This window comes from Hibiscus syriacus, unplaced genomic scaffold (genome assembly GCF_006381635.1).
Source record: "Hibiscus syriacus cultivar Baekdansim isolate YM2019G1 unplaced genomic scaffold, ASM638163v2 tig00002237_pilon, whole genome shotgun sequence".
Taxonomy (NCBI): Eukaryota; Viridiplantae; Streptophyta; class Magnoliopsida; order Malvales; family Malvaceae; genus Hibiscus; species Hibiscus syriacus.
In genome coordinates this window covers 5,410,299-5,437,869 of record NW_024061918.1, presented here as the reverse complement: position 1 = coordinate 5,437,869, position 27,571 = coordinate 5,410,299, and the positions used below count along the sequence as shown (strand labels likewise).

The window sequence follows — 27,571 nt, the reverse complement described above, 5'->3', positions numbered from 1 at the left end:
ATTAATACGTGACATCAATGATGAAATAAAGTATTGTTATCTTTAATGGTCATAGGTTCAATCAATTGTATTTGTAGAGTGTGTTGTCAATCATTAAGAAATATTACGAACAAATATTATCTTATAATCATCATATTATTTAAAAAAATATAAACTATTAATTACCTTAAGAATGATATTAAATAAAAATAATAATGGTCAAATAATCAAATTTAAATTATTTAAAAAAGTAAATGCTGAGATTTCGGAGTTTATGTGGTCTTATAAACCTTTCCAACCTTTGCAAAGGATACAGAGAAAAAATATTTAAAAAATAAAATCAAATTCGTGGACTACTAGGTGTTTACGTAATTGTCGGTAACCTTGTTTAAAGGGTTTTTGAAATTTTTATTCGTCTTTTCTTGATCCTTTCAAGTTTCTAAGAAACACCAGGCTGCATAAGAATTGCCCAGAATTCGTTTCATGAATTTTCTCCACACCCAATTCCAGTTTTGATCAAATAGTTTGAATTAAAAAATGAGTTTTAGCATCAAGCAATCAGGTTTAGCTACCTGCATGAATGCCACAAATCTTGGTCTTCACAAAAGATCACCTTTTCACCATCTTTGAACCTTGAAAGCAGTCCCAAAAATCCAATCTTTCAGTATCGAAGCCCTTGCATATTTCATCCATCGAGAGCATTGAGAAGGGTAAAAAGCCAGTCTTCCAATGCGAGGCTTATGAAGCTGACAAGTCACAGCCTATTGAGGCAGCTGCTGTTGAAGTGAAATCGGAAGCTGCAAAAAGGGTGAAAATTGGGATTTATTTTGCAACTTGGTGGCTTTGAATGTGGTTTTCAATATATATATATAACAAGAAGGTTTTGAATGCTTACCCTTACTCTTGGTTGACTTCAACGTTGTCCCTTGCCTGTGGTTCTTTGATGATGTTGATTTCATGGGCAACAAGGATTGATGAGACCCCGAAGACAGATTTTGAGTTTTGGAAGACTTTGTTCCCGGTGAGTTTTCCCCATCTTTTTTGTTTGGTTGCTGGGGAAGTGAGAGAAAAGGAAAGTTCTGCTGTTAGGTTTTGATTCAGAATAAGCTTAATTCCAGGATCATGTTTCGTTATGATGTTTGGGCTGTAGGGAGGAAAAAGTTAAAAGTGCAGATGGCATGTATTTGGTTTTATGAAAATTATTGTTTGTCTGATTGCAAATAAAATGAAGGAAAATGAAATAGAAACTAAATTTTGATATTATGAATCTTATCTTAAATTTAAAAAAGAAAAATCTGTTGGAATAAAATAAAATTTGTTATTATTCATTAACATTTGAAAAATAGGTTTTGAGTTTTGGAAATTTTATTCAAAATAAAATAAAATTTGGTGATGCTTTTGTTTGGTTGCCGAGAAAGTGAGAAAAAGTATAAAGGTTTGCTGTTAGGTTTTGTGTATGATTAAATTTCAATGTATTTTTATGTTGTTTGTATTGTCAAAGACATCACAGAGATTGTGGTTGATAAAGGTGTCATTCTACGTCATGTGGTGAGAGCAGCTAATTGGGAAGCGGATAAATTTGACAAATTAAGGATTGGTTAAGTGGAGGGGAATTATTTGTGTTTTGCTGTTTTTGTTTTATTGGGTTTAGTTGACACCTTTGGTCATTGTATAAGTTTGCACCTGGTTGAATTATTTAGGAGGTAGTTTTGTGTAGGGTAATAACATATGCATGTATGTAGTAGATTTTTGCACAGTGTTGAGTGGGATGCCAAGGGTACTTGGTGGTAGTGTATTCTTATTGTACTTGGTACTTATGCAATAAAACTTCTAATGCACTCTTTTCTTCCTTTCGATGTTCATTGAGTCTTTGTTGCTTGACGGATATGAAGGGGTTTTAATGAGGCCTTCCTTTTTATAAAAAAAATGTTGTTTGTACTGTTGGAAGGAATCCGTTACAAGAGCAGACGTCCTTTGTTTTAGGCTTTAAGAAAATATTTGTTTGCTTGCTGAGAAAATGAAGGAAAATGCATCTTATCTTAAATTTAAACTTTTGATGAAATAAAATAAAATGAATATTTGATGTATTACAGTAATATTTATGGATTTACTCTTAATTTTCATTTATGTTTTTTGGTAGGTTGTTGTGGCACATACAATTGGACATGTAGCGCAACTGTGAGTATGTCCAAGGTTGCAGTTTGATTCACCCACATTATCAAGAGTGGTGAACCAGCTTCCAGTGTCTTGGTTTCCAGGTTCTTTCTCGGGGATACCTTTCCTCCATCGGTTTACTTGTCTCTTGTTCCGATCATTGATGGTTGTGCTCTTGCAGCAGTTACTGAACTCGACTTCAATATAACAGGTAGAAATTAATAATAATCTCTTGAATGCCAATACTGAATTGTTACATTTACATTTTCAGGAGTTCCGGTTAATTGTGTGTCTAAATGAAGTGAATGCTCTACTATTTGAACCTTAGCAAACTCCGTTTGTTTAAAATCTGTTTTTCCTTGGTGTTCTTAACAACCAAACCAAAGAAGGTTCCATCCATATACGGTCGTTGTTTTCAGTTCTGTTAAATTTTCAAATGTGTTATCATGGTCTTGTTATCGAATTTGGATTTTTGCTTATACATTTTGATTCAGGAGCCGGAATGGCATGAGATCTATATTTTAACCGATTTTCCCTAAAGTTTATTCAGAGTGTTGAACTTTGTTGTTCACTATGTATTTAGGTTTTATGCGAGCTATGATCTCAAACTTGGCATTTGTCTTCCGTAACATATTCTCGAAGAAGGGGATGAAGGGGAAATCTGTTAGCGGGATGAACTACTATGCTTGTCTCTCTCTGATGTCTCTCTTAATTCTCGTACCTTTTTCAGTTGCTATAGAGGGACCGCAGGTGTGGGTAGCAGTGTGGCAAAAGGTCTTATCTGAAATAGGACCACAGTTTGTCTGGTAATAACTTGAAGTAATCTGTTTTATTTCCTCGTTTGTCTTCCATCTGTTTAAAATTTTTGAGATTTATATGTTTGATTCTGGCAGATACTTTGAATGCCTTTCGGTAAACGTATCGGAATTTGTTTACTAGTTAGGATTCAAAAAAGTAGAATACCTTAGAGATGCCTTATCACTGACCTATATGACCAAGTAAGAGACTATGAAAGTGATACAGTCACTTTATTTTCACTTCGTGATCTCTGATTTTTTATTCTGAACTTGTAATACCCCGAAACCTGGGTCAATAGTTTGGGTCAAACCCGAGACCTTTAAGTCAAGCCTATTAAACTTCCCAAGATAATTGAACCAAGTTATATAGGTATTAGGCTTAAGTAAGGCCCAAGAGTTAAAGATAAGTGATGGTTTTAAGTACAGGTAAAAAAAAGAGGGACCAAAAGAGTAGTTTTCCCATAGTAGTTTTAAAGGTTTTAAACCCCCTTATTTAGATGGATTTCACGAGAACCTTCCCAAAAAATATTTTTTTCTTCTTCTTTTCTCCTTTCTCCTTCCTTTTCTAGAATAAGCCAAAGAGGAGTAAGTTTTTAGAGTTCCAAGTTTAGTTTGAAGAAACCAAGGTAAGAACCTTAATCTCCTTCCCTCAAGCCCCTTTTTAAGCCCTAAATCATAGGTTTTGGGTTAAGATTTCAAAATGGGTTTTTGGGTGTTAAGATAAATCAATTGTTTTAAGCTTGTTTTTGGGTAGATTTGAGTTGTAGGAGTTGTATTTAAGCTTAACCTAACCTCTAGTTGAGTAGTAATCCATTTCCTTGCTTGGTTTATTAAAGAGGTAAAAAAAAGAGTTTCAAAACAAATGATGAAGGTAAGGCGAATCCTAGTTGATTAAAGAAGAGTTTTAGTATCTAAGGAAGCCAGTAACACACTTATAGCTTTCTCATACCAAGTATCGATCATGGAAATTTAAGATGTATTAGAAAGTTAAGCATGTTTAGCAATTTCCATGGTAGAATGTTCATTTGATGTTATAAGCATGTTAATAGGCCTCTATTATGACCCTTGTTGATCAAATAAAACTTTAAGCATGTTGGGGATCTCACTATGGTTTTTGGGATTGAAAAGTAGAGTTTTTAGTACTTGCTTTATGACTTCTGTAGGTAGAGTATTGATAGTATAGGGTTAGTATCGATACTTGTTCTTCGTTTCTGTGTAAAATCATGTTTTCTGGGTAAGAGTATCGAAACTCTTTCAAGAGTATCGAAACTCTTTCAAGAGTATCGAAACTCTTTCAAGGGTATCGAAACTTTGGGTCATAGTTTCGAAACTCCCATAAAGTTTCGAAATTGGATAGAACAGAATCTTTAAAAGTATTGGTACTTATATAAAGTATCGAAACTTTTTCAGGAGTATCGATACTCTTGGGCTAGTATCAAAACTTTTAGTCTGTTTTGGTCAAAACGTTGCCCGAGAGGCCCTAGACCCATAATATGACCATAAATGAGATCAAATAGGTGTAAAACATTAGAATAAAGTTATAAAAGGTGTTAAAATTGGGTTAAAATGGATGAAATAGTTGTATGGGTACTGACACCTTAGAAAGGGTATTGATACTGCAGAGAGGGTATTGACACTATAAGGCTAGTATCGATACCAAGGTTGACAAATGAGCTTTAAGTCAAGAGAAAGTATAGAAGTGAGGTTTCCATAATTCCTCTCAAATAAGACTACAAGCGAGAACATTTATTAATGCTTAATTCAAACATAAAAACGAGAATAAATTATGGTGAAATAAGACTAACTTTGTTTGAATGCTCGGGAAAAAAACCAGGACACCCGAGTTCCTTTATAAAATATAGTAGAGTCAACAGTATAGATTCAGTCTGGATATCCTTAGGTAAGGCCGAGGCCCTTCTGACTAACTATGTTTGCCGAGGTCTTAACACTCTTCGAGGAAAGGGTCGGTTAGTTAGGGGTATGGTTTTCAATGCAGAGTTTTCCAACTAGAAGGGTGTGTGAACTCCAAGATGCAGCCCATCAGTTGTACCATGATGTCTACCATAGAGTAGAGAATGAGTACACGAATATACTCACTAAAACAGACCAGAACAGGACAAATCAAAGAACAGATAGCAGTAGACTTGTTAGCTTGAGTTTTTCCAGTGACTTGTAGTTAGTATGTTTTAGCTGTTAGTGTAGCGCTGAGCGTCGATGTTTCCGTTGGCAGGTTAGTAGAGTAGCCAGTTCGAGAAGAGTTAGAGTAATCAAGGTTCAGATCCAATGCAGAGCATGGTACGTCGTAGCAGTTTTTGAAGGCATGTATATTTGAAAAGTTTGTTGAAAAGTTGTCGACACCGTTTTTTGCCCTATCGAGAAAATATTGGTACGACTTGGGGATTTTTCTTCGAAAAGGTTTTGAAATGTTTTGGAGTCGTCATCGACCTTTTGAGTTAGGTAAGTCGAATTCTTTTAAAAGAGTTTTTAAGAAAACATCATTTTTAAAGATAAACTAGTCTACGTGTAACTAGAAATTCTTTTTTTTATTGTAATAAAAATGGGGTTTGGGGATTGATTACATGTGGGGAATGATAAACACCCTCACAATGCCCAAAATTGGTACCTCATCGATTATAAATTGTCTCTAATAGGGGAAATCTAAGAATTCAAATATAAATTTAAGTTAAGATCATATTATTCCAGATGTAACCATACAATTTTTATTTAACGGGAAATTATAAGGAGAAATGAAAAATTTTCTAATATTTCCAATTGATGAGAAAATAATTTCTAAAATATTTTAGGATGAATATTTCTCTTTTCAACTGAAATAAAAAGAATATTATAATTTCTCCCAAGAATTTGAGATTAAACAATTTGATTCAACCAAATAAAAAACAATTAATCCAAATTACAAATTTAATTCGGAAAGATAAGGGATGTTCAATTATTTAAAAATATAGAGACATAATCCCTAATAAAATTAAGCGAGTTGTCTCGATAATTTTAAATAAAAGAACACTCCCTTTCCCTTAAATCTTCATTAAATTAAACATACTCTATTTTTTAGGTTATTCTAGTGGGGTATTTATTTATTTTTAAAACATCAGAAAATGACATCTAGTTACTTTAAAACCGTCCTTTCTCAATATTTTAAAATAAATAAATAAATACTACCCTTAATCCAATTATGAAATCGATTAAGTTATGCTTATGAAGCTTTCACATATTCGAAATTTCTAGATCTATATGCACGAACAAATTGACATGGAAAAGGAGGAAAATTAAGTATTAGCAAATTAAATTTAATAATACAATACATCTACTATGAACATAATCAAAGTAAAATCCTAATTTCTAAGCTTGATTCTAATGTTAATCTAATTTAAAACTAAAATCTAAGAATTAAAGCTATGGAAAAACATTTAATAAACTTAATTAAAATAATTAAAACAAAAAATATATATAAAAAACAAAAAAATAACCACATAATATAAAAATAAAATAAACCTAAATATAAGGACCTAATTGCATAAATATAAAATAACGATGACTAAAATGCAATAAAATAAAAGTTAGTAGTTAAATAATAAAATAATAAATGATTAAAATAAATAAGTTGCAAATATCACATCCAAATCATAATAAAATAGGAAATAAAATCTAACAGTGGCTAAAATGAATAAATGCAACAATCAATGACTAAATTAAAATAAAATAAAACATAATGATAAACATGCAATAAAGTAGAAACAAAATGTTCAGTGACCAAAATATAACAGATAATAAAACAACTAAATTATAATGAATAAAATAGCAAAAATAATTACCAAATCAAAAGTTAATAAAATCAATAAGCATATTGGAAACAAATAACAAAGTAAATGACCAGAGTGCAAAAGAAACTAAAATACGAAGAGCTTGAAGATGATTTTACCTTGAGAGTGACCAAAGCATAAAACACGCTGAAGTTGGAAGGACCTGGAATGCGATTTGACCCACCCTAAAATAGATGAACAAAATAAAAAAAAACTCCTAGAAACTAGGGATATGATACGTGATTTACCCATTTTTATACAACCAACATATTACCGCATATGTTTCACGTGGACCACCAGAAGCTTGCCAAAGCTTCCACAAGCGCTTCGACCGCCGTTCACAGGCCCTCACAAGTTGGCCACTAGGACGGTGGTCACCTTAAACCAGCTGATAACCTCAACCACCACGGAGGACGGTTGGCCGGACTCTTTGATTGGCCAAAACCTTCCCCATTCTCCTCCTAACTCACTCTTTTTCCTCCCTTTCTTATCCCCATTCGGCGGATGAGAGGGCTCAAAACCGAGCCTCAACGACGGCCACCACCTTGGTGACCATCCCTTGCTCCGACCAGCGACTGAGCTGATCAAGGGAAGCTAAAACAAAGGCCAAAGTAACCAAACTCTTCTCTCCCTCTTTGCTTTTAACTAAAACCCCCACCAAGGAACCTCATGATCTCACTTTCGGCCACCAACCACCGATGCCTCATGGCCGTGAGATTGCCTCTCTCTCGTATGCCGGACACACTCAACGGTGGCCAACCCTATATAGCACGAGAACCCCAGAAAATGAAGCAAAAAACTGGGAAAAAAAAGAAAGCAAAAATAGTAGGCAAAAAGAAAGTCAGAGAAAACCTCTTTTCATTTAATATTTTCAGGGGAAAGCCGAGTAAAAGTTACATTGTTTGTTGATTTTTCGGGTTTTATACGCTTTTACAAAAAAAATAAAAAGAAAAAGTTTGGTTCTCTATTTGGTGGTTGGCAGGGCATGGTGGAGCTGTTGATGGCATAAAGGTATGGGCAGAGGTAAGGTTGTTGCAGTTGGTTCACGTGGGGTAAAAATTGGTGCGTACAACTTCCCCTCTTTGCTCGTTGATGTGGAACAGGAATGGAGCAAAGACATAAAGCACTAATTTTTATCCAGCTTGGTCATCTGATATCTCTGAGCCCCAAGTTCTTTTTTGCTCTTATGTTGATAGGTATTACTGATTCAACTCCATATGTGAAGAACTGAGCTAAGGTTGAACAAGTTCTTCTCATTATGAACTTCTTCTCCCTCATTGGATGAGTTCTTCTCATTATTAACTCTCCATTGGAAATGTTGATAAGAATCGATCTATGGTTAAACAAGTTCTTCTCATTATGAGCTCTCTACTAAAGTGTTAATCCCTCAAGCCATGCGTCACTGATTTGAAATGCCGTGAATCGAACGATAGGTCGAACAAGCTCTTCTCATTATGAACTTCTTCTCCCTCTTTCGGATGAGTTCTTCTCATTATGAACTTTCCATTTGAAATATTGATCCCTCAAGCGAGGCATCATTGATTCGAAATGTCGTGAATCGAGTGATAGGTCGAACAAGCTCTTCTCATTATGAATTTATTCTCCCTCTGTCGGATGAGTTCTTCTCATTATGAACTCTTTGAATTCCTTAATGTTGCAAATTGCTGAGATTTTGTCTTTGTTGGGTCCATCCTAGAAGCGATATTGCTCATTCTCATTGAAATGACCTAGAAAAGTCAAGTTGGAAGAAATACATAATTAAAAATGCTTCTAGGGAAAAATCTTAAGAAAGACTCATGCGACATCTCAGAAAAACGGTCCTAAGAAAGACTTAAACAATTCTTTAGAAAAATGATCCTAATAAGGACAAAATAGTTTTTCGAAATAAACTTTACATGCATCCTCATGAGAGGGAAATCAAAATTTATCATGTGTATGAAATTATAAAATGTATGATGCAAATATGCAAATTTATGTATAATGAAGGTTTTCTTGGTCTGTTGGAAATTGTTGCAAGATCGATCTTCATTGCTAGAGCAGTCTTCATTCTTTTCCTGGTTTGATTTTCTTCTTTATTTGCGACACCTAAGTGTATTCTTGCGATTCTTGACTTGTGAATGGGCGCATCTTGCCCCAGTATTTTTTTTTACCCTTGATAAATTTAGCTTCTTCAAAAAGATTCATTTACAGTTATCAAGAAACCCCTAAAATTAGGCTTAGCTTCTTTTAAAAATTCATTTAAAAACGTCATAAAACCCCTAAAAATCAGGCTTAACTTTTTTCAAAATTCATTTAAAGACATCAAGAAACCCCTAAAAATCAGGCCTAACTTCTTTAAAAATCCATTTGAACACATCAAGAAACCTCTAAAAATGAGGCTTAGCTTCTTTAAAATTCATTTTGTCAAGAAATCTATGAAAAGCAGACTTAATTTCTTTGAAACCTCATTTAAAAATCATCAATAAACTTCTGAAAATCAGACTTAGTTTCTTTAAAAACTCACTTGATCAAGAAACTTCTGAAAATCAGACTTAGTTTCTTTGAAAGCTCATTTAAAAAGTATCAGAAACTTATGAAAATCAGACTTAGTTTCTTTAAAAGTTCATTTAAAAATAATCAAGAAAGTCATGAAAATCAGACTTAGTTTCTTTGAAAGGCCATTTAAAAATCATCAAGAAACTTATAAAAATCAGACTTAGTTTCTTTAAAATTCATTTTGTCTTGTCTGCCCCTAATGTCAGCATGGTCAGGCTAATCATCTGGAACAATCATGTCTCTCCCATTTTCTATCTTTTGTCTTGTTTCTTGAACATGATTGTAGAAGAAATGTTTTATCCCTTGAATTTTCGTTGCGATTAGGTATATGATTGGGCCCTTTAAACGTGTTAGACTCAATTTTCAATCAAAATTATTTCTCGAGAGTCATTGGCTAATTGCAGCGTGAATGGTTCTGTTGAGTTAATCGATTGACGAAATCGGCCAAGAGAGGGGTGAATTAGCAATTAAAATTTTGTGGAAGCTTTTCCAGAAAATTGAAAGTAATTGCACAGCGATTTAGAGTGGTTCGACTTTATCAACCAAAGTCTACGTCCACTACCTTAGCTATCCACACTAAGGATTTTCCAACAAATTCACTAATTTGTTCTTTCTTTTGAGGCCAAAGAGATAACCTTACAACTCCCTCAAGAATATACCCCAATTCTTGAGAACACTCTTTTCTCAAAGAGAAGATTACAAATTTGTAAACTCACAAGAAAAACCTCACAAGGCAAATATATTTGCAAAATTCTAGAACAAACAAAGAACACTCAATAATAAATACAATTGAGCATAATAAGCATTCTTGAAAGAAAAATGAATATTGAATGAAAAAAATAGGCTTGAAATGCTCAAACTTGAGGTTTGATGCTTTCTCGTTGATTCTCTCTTGATTCTAGTTGCTTGATGTTTCTTGTTGTTGATCTTGCTTAAATACACCTTGAATCACTTCTGAACGTTGGGGATCATTAATGAAGTTATTGTAGCTGTTTAAGTGTGAAAACAATAAATATTTCTTCTTGGAGCGTGGGGGGAATCGGTTCCCTAAGTGTAAAATTCAAATATTTCGACCATTGAACAGTGGGGGGAATCTGTACCCCCTGGGGGGAATCGGTTCCCTCCGAGCATACTGGAATTCTCAGAGCCAAACCATTCAGGGGGAATCGGTACCCCCTTGGGGGGGAATCAGTTCCCTCTGAGCAATATGGAATTTTTGGCTTTGAAATGGTTCGAAATATTTTGTAAAATCGTTTTGAAATTATTTTTAAGATTAAAACTTAATTTTACACTTGAGTAAGGATTTAAAATGAACTTTGAAATACTTTGAGTAATATTTTGATATTCGATTTTATATATCGAATATGCTTTAGAAAAATCATTTTCAAAATTAAAATTCTTTTAATTTAATTTGTTATATCGAAACATCAAAATGTTTTCAACAATCTCCCCCTTTTTGATATAACAAAACATTTTAAGATTTTCTAATTTCAAAATGAATTTTGATTTTGAAAAATACTACTCCCCCTTACTTTAACACTACTCCACAAAAACGCTTTTATCTCCCCCTTTTTGTTAAATCAAAAAGACTCGTAAAAGATTTTAAACAAGGTTTTGAAATCATTTAGCCAATTGATTATAAATATATGTAGCTTAAACTGCTAAGAACACAATCAAAAGAGAGGTTAGCCATTAGTTTCATAAACAATATTCATAAACATGTAATGGATAATTGGTCACATATGTCTAAAGATGCAAAAATAAACACGAAATCCAAATCAAATGTATTAAACATATGTTCGAACAACCAAAAATAAACAATCCAAAAGTATTCAAAATGTTTTAACAATAATGCAAATATCCAAGTTCAATCCAAACAAGCAAAGCAAAGATTAAAGTTCAAGCATCCGTAGGAGGATCGGGAGGTGGGAAATGAGCTCGCATAGCTGCCATTTCATGAGTGAGTTCATTAATACGAGCGTTGGTTGCCTCATTGTTTGCACGCATCTCCCGAAGAATTTCCAATTGTTGAGCTTCCATAGTCGAGAAGTGAGATTCTATGGAAGTGAAGCGAGAATCCAAGGATGCATAATGGAAATCAAATGTCTCCATGAATGATTGAAAATATAGAGGCACATGATATTCTTGCTGAGCTTGTTCCTCGTGTTGTTCCGGCTCATCGTCGGCTTCGTCAATATCTTGCATTAATTACTCAAGTTCGGGATCGTCGTCATCTGCTGGAGGAGCTCGTGAAGAACTAGCTCCTGGAGTATCTTCAGAAGATCGAACCCATTCACTGGTGTCCTTATTCTTTATCCATCCCGCTCTCATTAAGGAAAGAAGATTAATTTGTTTCTTGAGAGGAAAGATGGCATCTAGACCTACTCTAAGCCCGGCTTTAGAAAATAGATTACTTAGAATGCAACCATAAACTAGAGAGGAACAAAGTTTCTTATTTGGTACTAAGTTTACGGTTTCAACGATTTCAGTAAAAATAATCTCAGGAAGATTTATTTTAATACTGTTTTGGAAACAATGTAACCACCAAATATCTAAAGCACGAAGAGTAGAGTAACGACCTCTGAATGGTCGAAACCACCAAGAAATCATTAGATGAAGAAAATGATCATGAAGATCTAAGACACTCGCACTATCCCTTCTTTTATAACGAGAACCTAAAAGTTGTTTTTCATTTGATATACCATTATTATCTAATCCTAATTCATTAGCTATGTAAGCCGAGTCAAGATGAATGAATTGTCCTAGGAGATAGGAACGAACTGCTATGGTTTTGGTTTGAGCTCGGTTTTTAATACAAACGGCGTTAGAATAGAATATGCGAACAAGTTGATGGTAAACTATAGGTTCAAGGTCACAAAGTTTATCAAATTTCCACTCTTGTAAAAGAGGAAGATATCTAAAATCGATATCTATCATAGCTTGACGAGAAGGGATACGTTCTTCTCTAATTTTGTAAGAGTCCAAATATTGATAATACCAAAAACGATGATTTCTAGGACCAGGATGATTGAAGCACGAGTTTTGGATAGTCATATTAGGATCAACGGGATTAGGAATAGGAATTTCAGGAATAGGAGGAGGATTTGGAGGTGGGTTGGATTGACAGTTTGAGCGACTAGATGATGACCTAACACGTTTAGGATTAGACATGGTTTAGGAAATCGGAATAGAATAGATAACCTGCAATTTAGAAAACACATGTATTCAATTCAATCAATCCCAAAACTCAATTGAGTTCTCAATATTTCAAGGTTCTCTAAACCAATCCTAATGGGCAAAGTTTTTGAAAAACTTATTGAAAAATGAGATTTTGAAAATCAATATATGTATAGTTTTCATAACAACAACATAATTCAATCAAAACACAATAATAAATTTTTTTATTTCAAAAATTTCAAAAAACAATTTGAAAAATCTTGTGTTTTTGATGAAATTAGTTGTAAAATCAAGTTTCTAATCACTAAACAATCAATGCCCGATCACTATTTCTATCTAGAACTAATTAAAACTAGTCCTATGTTCAAAATCAATGAAATAGAGATTTTAGAAAAATTTACCTTGAAAGATGAGATTGAGTGGATTTTTGATGTTGTTTGCACGATTTTAATGATGCTAGCAGGTTTAGGAGATGATATTTGAAGAGAATTCCGATTAAAAACGTTGATTTTGAGGCAAAATGGAGATAGGGAGAGAGTAGAGAGGGGGAACGGTAGCAAAGGAAGAAAAAGAGATGGTTTGAGAAAGAAACAAGGGTTCTGCCCGATAAAACCAGAACCCCAGGGGGTATCGATTCCCCTAGGGGGATTCGGTTCCCCTTCAATGGGGGAATCGGTTCCCCTTCAATGGGGGAATCGGTTCCCCTATAATTCAAAAATATGTATTTTAAACACTTAAAATGCTAAATTAATCTTCTCTAGTGGTATTGGCAACTCATATATAAAAAATTAATTATGTTCAATCAATCAAATTAATCCTTAAACTACATTTGAACATAAAGTTAATTTTTTATCAAGAATCATAAACTCCCCCTAACTAATAGCAATGAATGCAATAAAAAATTACTATTATAAGCATTTTTCATTTAGTCTTAAAAGTGCTAAAGTTATTTTAAACACTTAGTGAAGATAGGTCAGTTAAACCTAATTATCTCCTAAGTGTCAAAAATCATTCATTGTCTAAAGGTTTTGTAAAGATATCCGCGAATTGATGCAAAGTATCAACAAATTCTAGAACTACATCTTCCTTAGTGACATGGTCTCTAATGAAGTGATGTCTTATTTCAATGTGCTTAGTTCTAGAGTGTTGGATGGGATTTTTAGTGAGACAAATAGCAGTAGTATTGTCACACTTGATAGGAATGGTACCTACTTCAATTTCATAAGCAAAAAGTTGTTGTTTCATCCATAAAACTTGTGCACAACAACTACCAACTGAAATGTATTCGGCTTCAGTGGTAGATAATGCAAAACAATTTTGTTTCTTTGAAAACCAAGAAATTAGCATATTTTCAAGGAATTGGAAAGTATCGGAGGTGTTTTTCCTATCTAATTTGCATCCTCCATAATCCGCATCAGAAAAGGCATGCAAGATAAAGCTAGAGTCTTTAGGATACCAAAGTCCTAAGCTAGGAGTGTCCTTAAGGTATCTAAAGATTCTCTTAACAACTAGTAAATGTGATTCCTTAGGGCATGATTGAAATCTAGCACATAAGCAAACACTAAACATAATTTCCGGTCTACTTGCAGTTAGATAAAGTAAAGAACCAGTCATTGACCTATATAATTTAACATCCACACATTTACCTCCTTCATCCAAGTCAAGCTTTGTAGAAGAGCTCATTGGAGTGTCATGAGGTTTCCCATTTTTCAGTCCAAACTTCTTGAGCATATCTTTGACGTACTTAGCTTGATTGATGAAGATGCCATCTTTTCTTTGCTTGATTTGGAGTCCCAAGAAAAATGAGAGCTCCCCCATCATGTTCATTTTGAATTCGCTTTGCATTAGCTTAGAAAATTCTTGGCAAAGAACATCATTAGTAGAACCAAATATTATATCATCAACATAAATTTGAACTACTAATAAATATTTACCTTTATGCTTTAAAAACAATGTAGTGTCAACCTTCCCTTTTGAAAAAAATTTTCAATTAAAAAATTTAACAATCTTTCATACCAAGCTCTAGGAGCTTGTTTTAAACCATAAAGTGATTTTGTCAATTTAAGAGCATGATCCGGAAATTTTGAATCTTCAAAAACTGGAGGTTGTTCCACATACACTTCTTCTTTTATAAAACCATTTAAAAATGCACTTTTAACATCCATTTGATATAGTTTAAATTCATGAAAACATGCAAATGCTAATAACATTCTAATTGCTTCCATCCTAGCTACGGGAGCGTATGTTTCATCATAGTCTATGCCCTCTTCTTGAGTATACCCTTGAGCAACAAGTCTAGCCTTGTTTCTCACTATATTACCACTCTCATCAAGCTTATTCCTAAATACCCATCTAGTACCTACAGTAGATTTATTACTAGGCCTTTCAACTAATATACATACTTTACTTCTCTCAAATTGATTTAATTATTCTTGCATAGCCATAATCCAATGTTCATCATTTAATGCTTTTTTAATATTCTTAGGCTCTATGCATGAAATAAAAACAACATAATTACAAATATTTCTAAGAGAATATCGAGTTCTTACCCCTTTGGATGGATCACCTATAATCTCACCATCCTTGACATAGTTGTACACTCTTGGATAAGATACTTCTTTTTCTTCAATGGTTGGATTCTCAAGAGGATCATGAGTTTACTCATCTTTCGTTTCTTCCTTTGATGATGATTCTCCAACGTCATGTCTAACGTCATTTGTATTTATAATACCTACATCATCATTCAAACAAGAATCCTTCCTCGGAAGGAGATTATCATCGAAAACAACATGTATAGACTCTTCTACAACCAAAGTTCTTTTATTAAATACTCGATAAGCTTTAGAATTTAAGGAATAACCCAGAAAAATTCCATCATCACTTTTAGCATCAAATTTGCCAAGGTTTTCTTTACTGTTGTTTAAAACAAAACATTTACATCCAAAAGGATGAAAATAGCTAATGTTAGGCTTTTTATTTTTGAAAATTTCATATGGAATTTTCTTTAAAATTGGCCTAATCATTACTCGATTTATAACATAACGAGCGGTATTTGTGGCTTCCGCCCAAAAGTATTTTGGCAAATTATTTTCACAAAGCATGGTTCTAGCAATTTCTTATAAAGTTCGGTTTTTCCTCTCCACAACTCCATTTTGTTGAGGGGTTCTAGGTGCTGAAAAATTATGGCTAATACCATTAGAATTACAAAACTCATTAAATCTAAGATTTTCAAATTCTGTGCCATGATTACTTCTAACACTAGTGATAGAGTAACCTTTTTCGTTTTGGATTACTTTTGAAAATGTGATGAAATTTTCTAATGCTTCATCTTTAGTACTTAAGAATAGAACCCAAGTATATCTAGAATAGTCATCTACCAAGACAAATGCATATTATTTTCCACCCAAGCTAGTAGTCCTAGTTGGCCCAAAAAGATCTATATGGATCAATTGTAATACTCTACTAGTTAACACATCATTAATGGATTTAAAAGAAACTCACTTTTGTTTTCCTTTAGCACAAGCATCACAAATTTTATCATTATCAAATTTTAGTTTAGGCAGCCCTCAAACCAATTTTCCTTGAACTAACCGTTGCAAAACACTCATGCTAGCATGTCCTAGTCTCCTATGCCATAACCAACTATCATGCTCATCATTTGTAACTAGGCATAAATTAGTCATTTCTATAGAGTCTAAATGCACCATGTATATGTTTCCTATTCTATGACCAACAAGCATAATCCTATTAGATGCAATATCAATGACTTTACAACCATTAGTTTCAAATATGACATTGAATCCCTTATCACATAATTGACTAATACTCAAGATATTATGCTTTAATCCATTCACATATAACACATTTTTAATTTGCATGGAAGATGTATTACCTATTGTACCTATACCTTCAATGTGACCTTTTGAATCATCACCAAAAGTCACTTCTCCTCCATTTTTTACGTTAAGCTCTATGAACTGGTTTTTGTCCCCGGTCATGTGTCTCGAGCATCCACTAACAAGGTACCATGAATTTAGATTTGTTTCCCGTGCCTTGTAGTAATGCTCCTTTTCCTACGAACATAGATTAATTTTTTATTTTTGGTACCCAAATTCTTTTGGGTCCATATTCATTAGTTTCCAAAATCCTAGTCCCCTTAGGTATCTATTTGTGTAGGATATCCTTATCTTTAGTAGTAATGAGCTCTTTAAGAACCTATATACTTCTAACGATATTTCCATTAAAGGTTCTTTGGGGACCTCTATGATTGTAGTTTTTAAAACTTTTTCTAACAAAATTGGATTTTGAATTTTCTCCATTTTCAAAACGTTTTGTTCCAACTTTATCAAAAGAAGCTTTAAGATCATCAATTTTCTTTTGATGATCATCATTGACCTTTGAAAGTAAATTTTGCAAATCCAAATTTTTCTTTTCAAACTCTTCTAGTTTGATTTGCAAATCTTTGATTTTACTTTCAAGATCATTGTTGGTTTTGGATATGAGTTTATTTTCATTTTTCAATTTTGAAATATCATTTTTATATTTTAAAAATAATTTCTCATAATCCGAAGCCAACCCATTATATTCCTCTAATAACTCATCATAGGACAAATCATCAAAATCATATGAGTTAGAGGTTACCTTAGAATCTTCCCCGAATGCCATCAAGCACAAGTTTGTTACTTCTTGTTCCTCTTCATCGGAACCTTCTTCATCGCTCCATGTAGCCACATAAGCCTTGTGCTTATTCTTTAATTAACCCTTTTTCTTCAATTGTGGGCAATCATATTTGACATGCCCCGTCTTTTTGCATTCATAGCAAATGATTGGGTCCTTCTCTTTTGGTTCATTTTTTAGGCCTTCATTTCGTTTGAATTTTCTTTCTCGGTAAGGTCTCATAATTTTTCTGAACCGTTTGGCAAACAATGCCATTTCCTCGTCATCGTCATATTCATCCGAATCACTCTCATCTTTTATTGATTTGAGAGCAACTCCAATGTTTTTCTTCTTCTCCTTCTCCTTTGGTGTCTCTTCAATCTTATCAAGGTCCACCTCATCTTCAAGCATCATTTCATGAGTGAGGAGTGAACCGATTAGCTCTTCAAGAGTTAAGGACGTTAGGTCCTTAGACTCGATGATTGCCGTCTTCTTTGATTGCCATGATTTTGGAAGGGAGTAAACTAACTTCCTCACAAGCTTTTCATTTAAAATGATCTCTCCATATGATTTGAGACCATTGACAATCGTTGAGAATCTATCTGTCATAGCTTTGATATCTTCATTTGGTTTCATCCTGAAATTTTCATAGCTATGCGTTAGAATACTAATTTTAGATTTTTTTACCTCATCAGTACCTTCATGAGTGACTTGAAGTTTGTCCCATATTTCTTTGGCGGTTCTACAAGATGAAACTCTTCCGTATTCATCTGGTCCAAGAGCACAAAATATGATATGGATGGCTTTGGAGTTGAGCTGGAACATTTTTGTCTCTCCTTCACTCCACAATCTTGGATGAGTGAGAGGCTTGATGTATCCTTATTCTACGATATTCCATGCTCCCATGTCACTTGCTTGAATAAAGTACATCATCCTATTTTTCCAATAGGCATAGTTAGCCCCATTGAAGAAATGAGGCTTGTTGACGGGCATCGAATCAAGACCGGAGTCGAAGTTTGAAGTAGAGGCCATTGATGACTTTGATTATCGATGTAACTCTTCTCGAATCGACTCAAGAGGCGATTAAACCTTCAAATGATTTAGGCTCTGATACCAATTGTTAAGTTAATCGATTGACAGAATCAGCTAAGAGGGGGTGAATTGGCAATTAAAATTTTGTGGAAGCTTTTGCAGAAAATTGAAAGTAATTGCACAGCGATTTAGAGTGGTTCGACTTTATCAACCAAAGTCTACGTCCACTACCTTAGCTATCCACACTAAGGATTTTCCAACAAATTCACTAATTTGTTCTTTCTTTTGAGGCCAAAAAGATAACCTTACAACTCCCTCAAGTATATACCCCAATTCTTGAGAACACTCTTTTCTCAAAGAGAATATTACAAATTTGCAAACTCACAAGAAAAACCTCACAAGGCAAATATGTTTGCACAATTCTAGAATAAAGAAATAACACTCAATAATAAATATAATTGAGCACAATAAGTGTTATTGAAAGAAAAATAAATATTGAATGAAAAAAATAGGCTTGAAATGCTCAAACTTGAGGTTTGATGCTTTCTCTTTGATTCTCTCTTGATTCTAGTTGCTTGATGTTTCTTTTTATTGATCAATGGCTTCTAAGATTGCTTAAATACACCTTGAATCACTTCTAAACGTTGGGGATCATTAATGAAGTTATTGTAGCCGTTTAAGTGTGAAAACAATAAATATTTCTGCTTGGAGCGTGGGGGAATCTGTACCCCTGATGGGGAATCGGTTCCCTAAATGTAAAATTCAAATATTTCGACCATTGAACAGTGGGGGGAATAGGTACCCCCTAGGGGGAATCGGTTCCCTCCGAGTATACTGGAATTCTCGGAGCCAAACCATTCAGGGGGAATCGGTACCCCCTTGGGGGGGAATCGGTTCCCTCTGAGCAATCTGGAATTTTTGGCTTTGAAATGGTTCGAAATATTTTGTAAAATCGTTTTGAAATTATTTTTAAGATTAAAACTTAATTTTACACTTGAGTAATGATTTAAAATGAACTTTGAAATACTTTGAGTAATATTTTGATATTCGATTTAATATATCGAATATGCTTTAGAAAAATCATTTTCAAAATTAAAATTCTTTTAATTTAATTTGTTATATTGAAACATCAAAATGTTTTCAATAGGTTCAACTCAAGGTGAGCTCTTTTTTTGTTCATCTTTCGACCCTGGTACCCCTAATGACAGGGTCATTCACCATGTCTGTTTTGTTTGAACCATGTGATCTTAACGACATCTGGCTTTGGTAATGCCCCAGTGTGGGTACTCATAGCTCTCTTTGTGCCAAAATCTTAATATCAAATGGCCTCACTCTTGTGTCGCTAACCAATAATGTTAACGAGTAGCTTGAAGGTGACCATCTGCTTCTGAAAATATTAGAAGCTTTGTCTTTCGGTCCTTCGGATCTCTCGGATTATTTGCTTTTAAGAAATACTTTATTGTGCTGGTGTCGGAACTGTCTTTCGATTGGACCCCAGAATTGGGCTTCGACTTGAAATGAGTGGATTAGAGTCGCCACCGACCATTTTAAAATGATTTTAGGTGGGTCAGACACCATCTTACCTAATCTGCTTTATACCAGAAACGAGTCAGGTTCGGGAGTCGGTTACGGTCAAGGAATGATTAGCACCATTGAACCGCCCTTTCGGTACCAATTAATTTATTGGTTGTCTTTAATTGTGAAAACTAAATTTAAATTAAAATTTAAAGGCCTCGATTCGAATTGTTTACCTTTGATCATTTGGAATTTATCTATAAAGTTAAATTGTTAGAGAAGATAAATAAATAAATACTAAATAAATCAAAAAATAATAGAATAAAGAGAAAAGAAAGAAAAAGGAAAAAAATAAAAAAATAAAAAATTATAAAATAAATAAACAAATAAAATGAATCAAAGGGAAAAAATAAATTAATTAATTAAAATATAAAAAATAATAAAATATTAAATAAACCTAAAAAAATGAAATGAAATAAGATAAAAAAGAAAAAATAAGAGGTGAATAATAATAATTAATATATAAAAATGATAAAAATATATATACAAAATTAGAAATAAAAAATGAATAAAAAAGGACTAATTTAAAAGAAAATGAAATTATAGGACAAAATTAGAAGTAAAATCATGAAAGAATTCAAATAAAGGGGCAAAACGAGTTCTTACAAAGCAAGAGTGACTAAAAAGGGAATTTACCCTTTTTTATTTGAAAACACGCGGATCCCTATGGGATCCGCTCGGGTCGGGTCTGTGCGATGGGTTAAGATATAACCCAAAAATGCCTGAAAACCATTCATTCTCACATCTCTCTCAAAATAAGCAGACCCCAAAACCTCTAAATGCTCTCAACCCAAAACCGGATAGCCACCTTCCTCGGCCTATGTCTACCGTGTCGGCCACTGCCGGCGATGGCCGAAATATATAAACCCCCCACAAAATGCTCTCCTCCGCATCGTGAACCCAAAACCAACCTCTAAATCCCCAAAATACACCCCAGTAAGCGTAGATCTAAGACCAAACCTTCGGCCCCTCATCTTTTCCGGTGACCTTTCGTTTTTTCTTAATGTGCTCCTGACGCGTACTATTTTTGTTGTTTTTTTTAATCATGAAAGAATTCAAATAAAGTAACCAATTGGCTAGTTGAAAAAAACTATATATTATATATATGTTTTCAAAAAATGATTTTTTAAAAACTATATAATATATATATTTCCAAAATATTTTAAAAACTATAAGTTTTTAAAAATGTTTTTTTAAAAGTATATAATATATATATTTTCAAAATGTTTTAAAAAACCTATATATTATATAAGTTTTTTTTAAAAAAATGTTTTTTAAAAAACTATATAATTTATAAATTTTCAAAATGATTTTTAAAAACTATATATTATATAAAAACATTTTCAAAAACTATATAATATATACATTTTCGAAAATTGTTTTCTGAAAATTATATATTATATTTTGTCAAAAATATTTTCAAAAATTATATATATATATAAAAACAAAATAACTCCGGGCGGAAATGAGTGTCTACAGCTGCCCCTCTTTGTTCTATTTTTCCTTTTTCGTGGAACGAAAAATAAGACAAAGATAAAAGGACACTAATTTTTTCTCGGTGGAGTTGAATTAGGAATAACTCCCTGTCGAATTTTGAGTTGCAGATGGCTCCTCCGTCACGAAGTCGAGTCCATCTTGAAATGATATGGAATTGAAACCGTAGTTCGAGATTTGAAACGGGATGCGGCTTCTTGTTGCCCAATTGTAGTAAACCTCGGTCTTCTCCTCGGTTTAAAGACCTTGGTTAAAAATCCAACTGGAAAGTAATTCTTTAATTCCACTATGTGGTTAACATACCCTCGAGCTGAATGAAATCAAACTTGAAAGGTCTTCGTTGACAGATAGCTTTTCTCGACTTAAGCTATGCTGCCGGAAAGTGGGTTTTTGTCACCATGGCACGGTTAACCCAGGTCTTCTTCTCGACTTGAAAACCTTGATTGTAGTCGGACAGTAGTGTGATTGAGGTGTCATCGAGCTGAATGGAATCAAACTCAACAATTTTATTGACAGATAGCCCTTCTTGCCTTCAGTTATGCTGTAAATGATGTGCCTTGGAGCTGAGCGTAGTCGAACTCGAAGGTCTTTAGTTGGCAGATAACCCTTCTTGACTTAAGTTATGTTGTAAATGACATGCCTTAGAGCTGAGCGTAGTCAAACTTGAAGTTCTTTTGGTGACAGATAACCCTTCTAGCCTTGAGTTATGCTGTAAATGATGTGCCCTCGAAGCTGAGTATAATCGAACTCGCGGGTCTTTGGCAGATAGCCCTTATTAACTTAAGCTATGCTGCAAATGATATGCCTTGGAGCTGAGCGTAGTCGAACTCAAAGGTCTTTGGTTGGCAGATAACCCTTCTCGACTTGAGTTATGATGCAAATGATATGCCCCCGAAGCTAAGTATAATCAAACTTGAAGGTCTTTGGTTGGTAGATAGCCCTTCTCGACTTCAGCTATGCTGCAAATATTGTGCCTTTGAGCTGAGTGTAATCGAATTCGAAGGTCTTTATTGGCAGATAACCCTTCTAGCCTTGAGTTATGTTGCAAATGAGTGCCTTAGAGCTGGACGTAGTCGAACTCGAAGGTCTTTGGCATATAGCCCTTCTCGACTTATGCTATACTACAAATGATGTGCCTTGGAGTTGAACGTAGTCGAACTCGAAGGTTTTTTAGTGACAGATAACCCTTCTAGCCTTGAGTTATTATGATGTGCCCTCGAAGCTGAGTGTAATCAAACTTGAGGGTCTTTGGCAGATAGCCCTTCTCGACTTAAGCTATTCTGCAAATGATATGCCTTGGAGCTGAGCGTAGTCGAAATCAAAGATCTTTGTTGGCAGATAACCCTTCTAGCCTTGAGTTATGCTGCAAATGTTGTCTTTAAAAAAATGGCTTCCCTTCACAGGTCTAAGCCGGTCATAGTTCTTCAGTTGGTTCCTTTGAGCGGGTATGAACCAAGTTAGATGATCTTTGAATGACTCCCTTTTACAGGAAAGCCCACTGATAAATTCATACAGTCGGATATCTTCCGTTGTGGAATTGAAATCTGGCTTGAAGACATTAACTGGAAACATGTTATTCATTATTGAGTTGAGTTGAACTGGATTTGTTCTGAATTGGTTCTCGAGCCTATCTGAAATTGAATCTGATATATGTAGATATGTCTAATCAGTTGAGGTGTAGCTTTTCACTGTTGATTTAAGCAACCACCATCATTCTTTAAAGGCGCTTGCGAATCGAGTATCATTCATCCTGAAGTAGAAACTTGACTCTAAAAGCTGCAAAAAATCATGTATACTAAAATGATGAATGTGATGCACCTAAGTATGTCTAAGATGCATGCAATACGAATGAATTATGTGTTATCTCCTGGATGGAGTCTCGTTCTTTGTCTGCCAATCTGGTTCTTGAATCGATCGTGCCCCATTATCTTTCAAGCTTGGGCTTTATAGACCTTTCATATCTGAGACTTCACTGTTTGAAAATGTTTTTCTCCTTTTTCTTATTTTAGGAGGGGAAAAATGTTGTAAAATATTGTTCGTAATTGAATCAAATTGTAAACGTGAGTTCAAAGAATATCAAAGGAATCAAGAGCTCCTTTAATGCTTTCAGAGTTACAGCTCTTTGTAAATGTTCAAATGGATGAGTTGGCTTTAGGTTGGCCTCCTTTCTAAGGTTCGGTAACCCAAAATGTCATTTTTTTGAAATATCACAACATGCTTCGACATTTTAATTGGGTGCGGACAAAATGACGCAACTAGCATGATCAATTACTAGGCCTTTTATTTCGGTCCTCTGAAATCTTCCATTTGTTCAAGTTTTGTAAGCTCATCTAACAAAGGTAGTGCAGAAATATCGTCTAAAAATGAAATTCTTGAGTGCTCGTGTGAAATTGACTATAACAGGTGTTCCTTAACTCCCTTAGTCCATTTTTACCAAAACTTCTTGCTTAGATAAATTTGATTTAATTTTTCGTTATCTGGCTAGTTGAATCCATAAAGCTGGGGTGTTTAACCAATTTTTCGTTAACAGGTTTAACCAATTGCTTTAGAGTGACATTTTTCGTTATCAGTTTTATCTAGTTAACTGAAGGGTTCATCTCATCACAAAGTCTTCGGCCGGACAATAGCAGTGGAGCAAACACTGAATTGCCAAGTGTTCGACCAATGTCATGGTTTGAATGTAATCTACTCATAAGGCCAGGGCTTTCAAGTTTCCTCTATAACCAATTGCCTTAGTGGAATAGCTCAACTTTACGAATTTAATTTCTTAAGATTGTCAAGAAGAACTTCTTATAGTCTAGGTGTTATTGAAAGTCAAAAATTTCATCTTTTGAGTTCAATTTCTAAGCAACTGACTTAAATTAGATTCACCTACTTGACTATTCCATCTGTGAATATCATTATCATCACTAAACATCATAAATAAAAAGCATAGTAATGTCATATGCAAAAGGATGCCCTATGTTGTCTACATCTTATGAAAAGAAAAGGTTGTATTGGTTGATTGTAAGAGCAGAGTACGGTGTTTGAGGGTATATTCTGGGTAAGGTCAAAGAATCATGTTACTTCGTCAAAGATCTGTAAATTTAAACCATTTACAGAGTTTCTTAATTCAAATGATATTCAAAGAACTACAAGTTTGCAAATGTGATTCATTGCTCGTCATCATTAAAGCAACATAAATTTATTCAAATGTCTTTACAAAAAACTTGAGAAAAAATGAAAAAAGACAAATTCAAACAGAATGCCTCAAATGATTAAATGATCTTCCTCACTTGGATGCCCCCAAGTTGTTGAAGTCAATCCAGTTCTTGTTACGCATCTTCTGTACGACTCTCTTGAATGCGTAACAGTTCTCAATAGTGTGCCCTGGGACACCGTTGTGATATTGACAATGAGCACTCTCATCATACCACTTGGGGTATGGGGGCTTCATGGGTTCCACCGGATATGGTGATACTACATGGGTATCAAGAAGTTGTTGATAGAGTTCATTGTATGTCATCGAAATAGGGTCGAAATGTTCCCTTTCCTTCCTGGGTTCTCTGGAATCTTGTTTAGAAGTACCTAACGGTATAGCTGCATTTGATTTTGGGCCGGAGATTGTAACACATTTATTGACGTGTTTGATATTGTTAACTTCTCCGTCCCTATCTCTCGTAAGAGGTTTCTTACTGGCTTCCCCATCCTTAATTTTGCCCTGCTTTATGGCCGACTCGACCATTTCTCCAGCCATAATCAAGTTTGAAAAGCTTCCTGATGTGATCGCAACTAAGTGTTTGAAGTATGAAGTCTTTAGGGTCTGTACGAAAATCTTCCGGGTTTTCTTTTCATCCAAATGTGGATGAACTTGTACAGCCAAATCTCTCCATTTTTGTGTGTATTGCCTGAAACTCTCGTTATGCTTCTTTTCCATGCTTTGTAGCATAACTCGATCTGGCCTTATGTCATTGGTATGCTTGTATTGTTCCAGAAATGACTTGGCCAGGTCCTTCCATGTCTTGATATTTTATTGACTTAGCTGGTTGTACCACCGGATGGCTGAGCCCGACAGACTCTCCTGGAAGCAGTGAATCAGGAGTTGATCGTTTCCTCCATATTCGGTCATCTTTCGACAGAACATGGTGATTGAGCCGATGAGCAACTGTTCCTGTCAAACTTCTCAAATTCAGGAGACTTGAATTTTGGAGGAAGAACTAAGTCTGGGACTAGACTGAGATTTGCGGCATCGACTCCATGGTAGTCATGGTCTCCTTTAACTACCTTCATTTGCTTCTCCAACTGCTTGATTTTCTCCTCCATCTTCATCGCTTTGTCCTCTTCGTCCAAATCCGGTACATAGTAATAACCCGGATTGTTCTTAGGGTTAAATATAATAGTTTATATCTCTGTAGTAGATGGGGTTTTTGCTTTTGTAGTGGATAAGTCCCCTTGAAGCTCAGGTAAGATTCCAGGTGCGATAACCACTTGCAGGGTAGGTGGTATAGTTACCCCTTCCGGTGAACCTGCCCCCAGTGTATTTGATTTATGTAGACCAAACAACTTGGCCACAATTTGATCGACCAAGGACTCTTGATTTTTCATGATTATATCCAAAGTACTCAGACTACTCTGATTTATCTTGTCTTCCAACTCCCTGTGGAGCAATTCTGGCTTCCATTTTCTTCTTTTTCAAGCGGGTGTTATGTGGATGGGGTGTGTCTAATGCTTGAGGTGTTGTATCTAGTATGTGCTCCTTCTAATTAGACATTCTTCTGTTAGTTTATGTGAACGTAAAGAAAAAATAACAAAATGCAAAATATGTTTAAATGCATAATGCATGCAATGTTCGAGGTATTGATCCTTAAAAAATGTGTCTTTTATTAGAAATAATCTTTATTGGGGATAAAAGTGTTTTATCTTTTAAGAGACAAAAATATCCTGACAGCTTCTGATACGTTGACTAGTCTTCTGTCTTCGTCTGTCACCGGTTGAATGACTTGTCGAAATGCTCCGGCTTCTCTGGATGAACTGTGCAAATGTTGAGTTGCTTTTTGTACTGACCCAAGAAGTCTCGAATGACTACATCTCTGGCATTTATCTTCTGTTAAACCTTTTCCCAACTAATACGCCATTAGAGCCCTCAATTGATAGGAACTATGTGAAGTTCATTCATCTGTTTTTTGAATTCATCAGTAATGGTCTCCAATTTCGGCTATCGTTTTGTCATTGTTGTCTTTGAAGGGACTCCCAGGATCAGTAACCTTCATCTTGCCCCTGCAACCTCAGCCAGTCAGTTCTTCAGAGATAGACTTTCATTGTGCTTGATGTAGACCTGGTTCATTCTGAGTTCTTTTATAATGCGGTAGAGTGATATACTCTTTAATTGTGGGCACCACGTCTTCAGGATTGAATGTGACACATAGTAGCCTTGTAAATTATCCTCTGTATTTTTATCTCTTGTATTACAACCCCTTTGTCCATTAATGCAGATTATTCATGTTTAACAAACATGTTTTTGGTGTATCAACACCTTTTTTAAATGATGCAAGTGATGAAAATAAAATAAAAGAGAACAAAAAAATGGGAAAAAAAATAGTAAAGTGAGAAAAAAAACAATCATGAAGATAAAAGTCCTACTCCACATGATATCTACCCCACATGCTTTAATTCCTACCCGAACATGATATCTATCCAGCATGCTAATTTCAAACAAATCCTAACCGCATATTTGTCTAGTTCGCGTGCTTTGAACATAAAATAAAGCAGGAAACAAAGCAGCCTAGGGTTTGGAATGAGGTTTTGGGGTGGATTCTAATTCACTGTACTCTCTCGATTTAGGTTCTAAAGAGGGTACTCGAGTTCTCCTTGTCGGTGCCCCCTTGGGCTTGTAAGACCCTTAGTCCTAAGCCTATTACAAGCTTGTGTGGACTAAGTTAAACTCGAGGGGACACATTCTCTTATGTCTGTATGGTGAATAAATTCACACAAAGACATAAGGAATATGAATCCCGAAGGCTACTTGCTAGGCCTGTGCGGTGAATGAAATCACACGAAGGCGTCGCTTTCACCCCCACTTAAATAGGGTTCAGAGCTCGGGTATAAAGCCTTAAGTGAAAATTTGAAAAATTTGAAATCATTAAAAAATGTCAGTACAACTATTTATTTGAAAAAAATAATCAAATGTAAATAATTAGAATCGAATAAATAAATTAAAATTTAAACTTGTAATTTTTGCTAAAAAGACAACCGGAAATTAATTTCGGTCTGACTCACTTACATGTCCCCAGCGGAGTCGCCAAGCTGTCGGAACCATCTTTCGGTTGGACCCCAGAATTGGGCTTCGACTTGAAATGAGTGGATTAGAGTCGCCAC

General features: G+C 34.6%; 1 pseudogene; it reads left to right on the top strand.

Moving 5' to 3' along the window:
* Window positions 1–454: 454 nt before the first annotated feature.
* The window catches only part of LOC120140314, a 38,189-nt pseudogene continuing 11,072 nt past the window's right edge, over window positions 455–27,571 (top strand).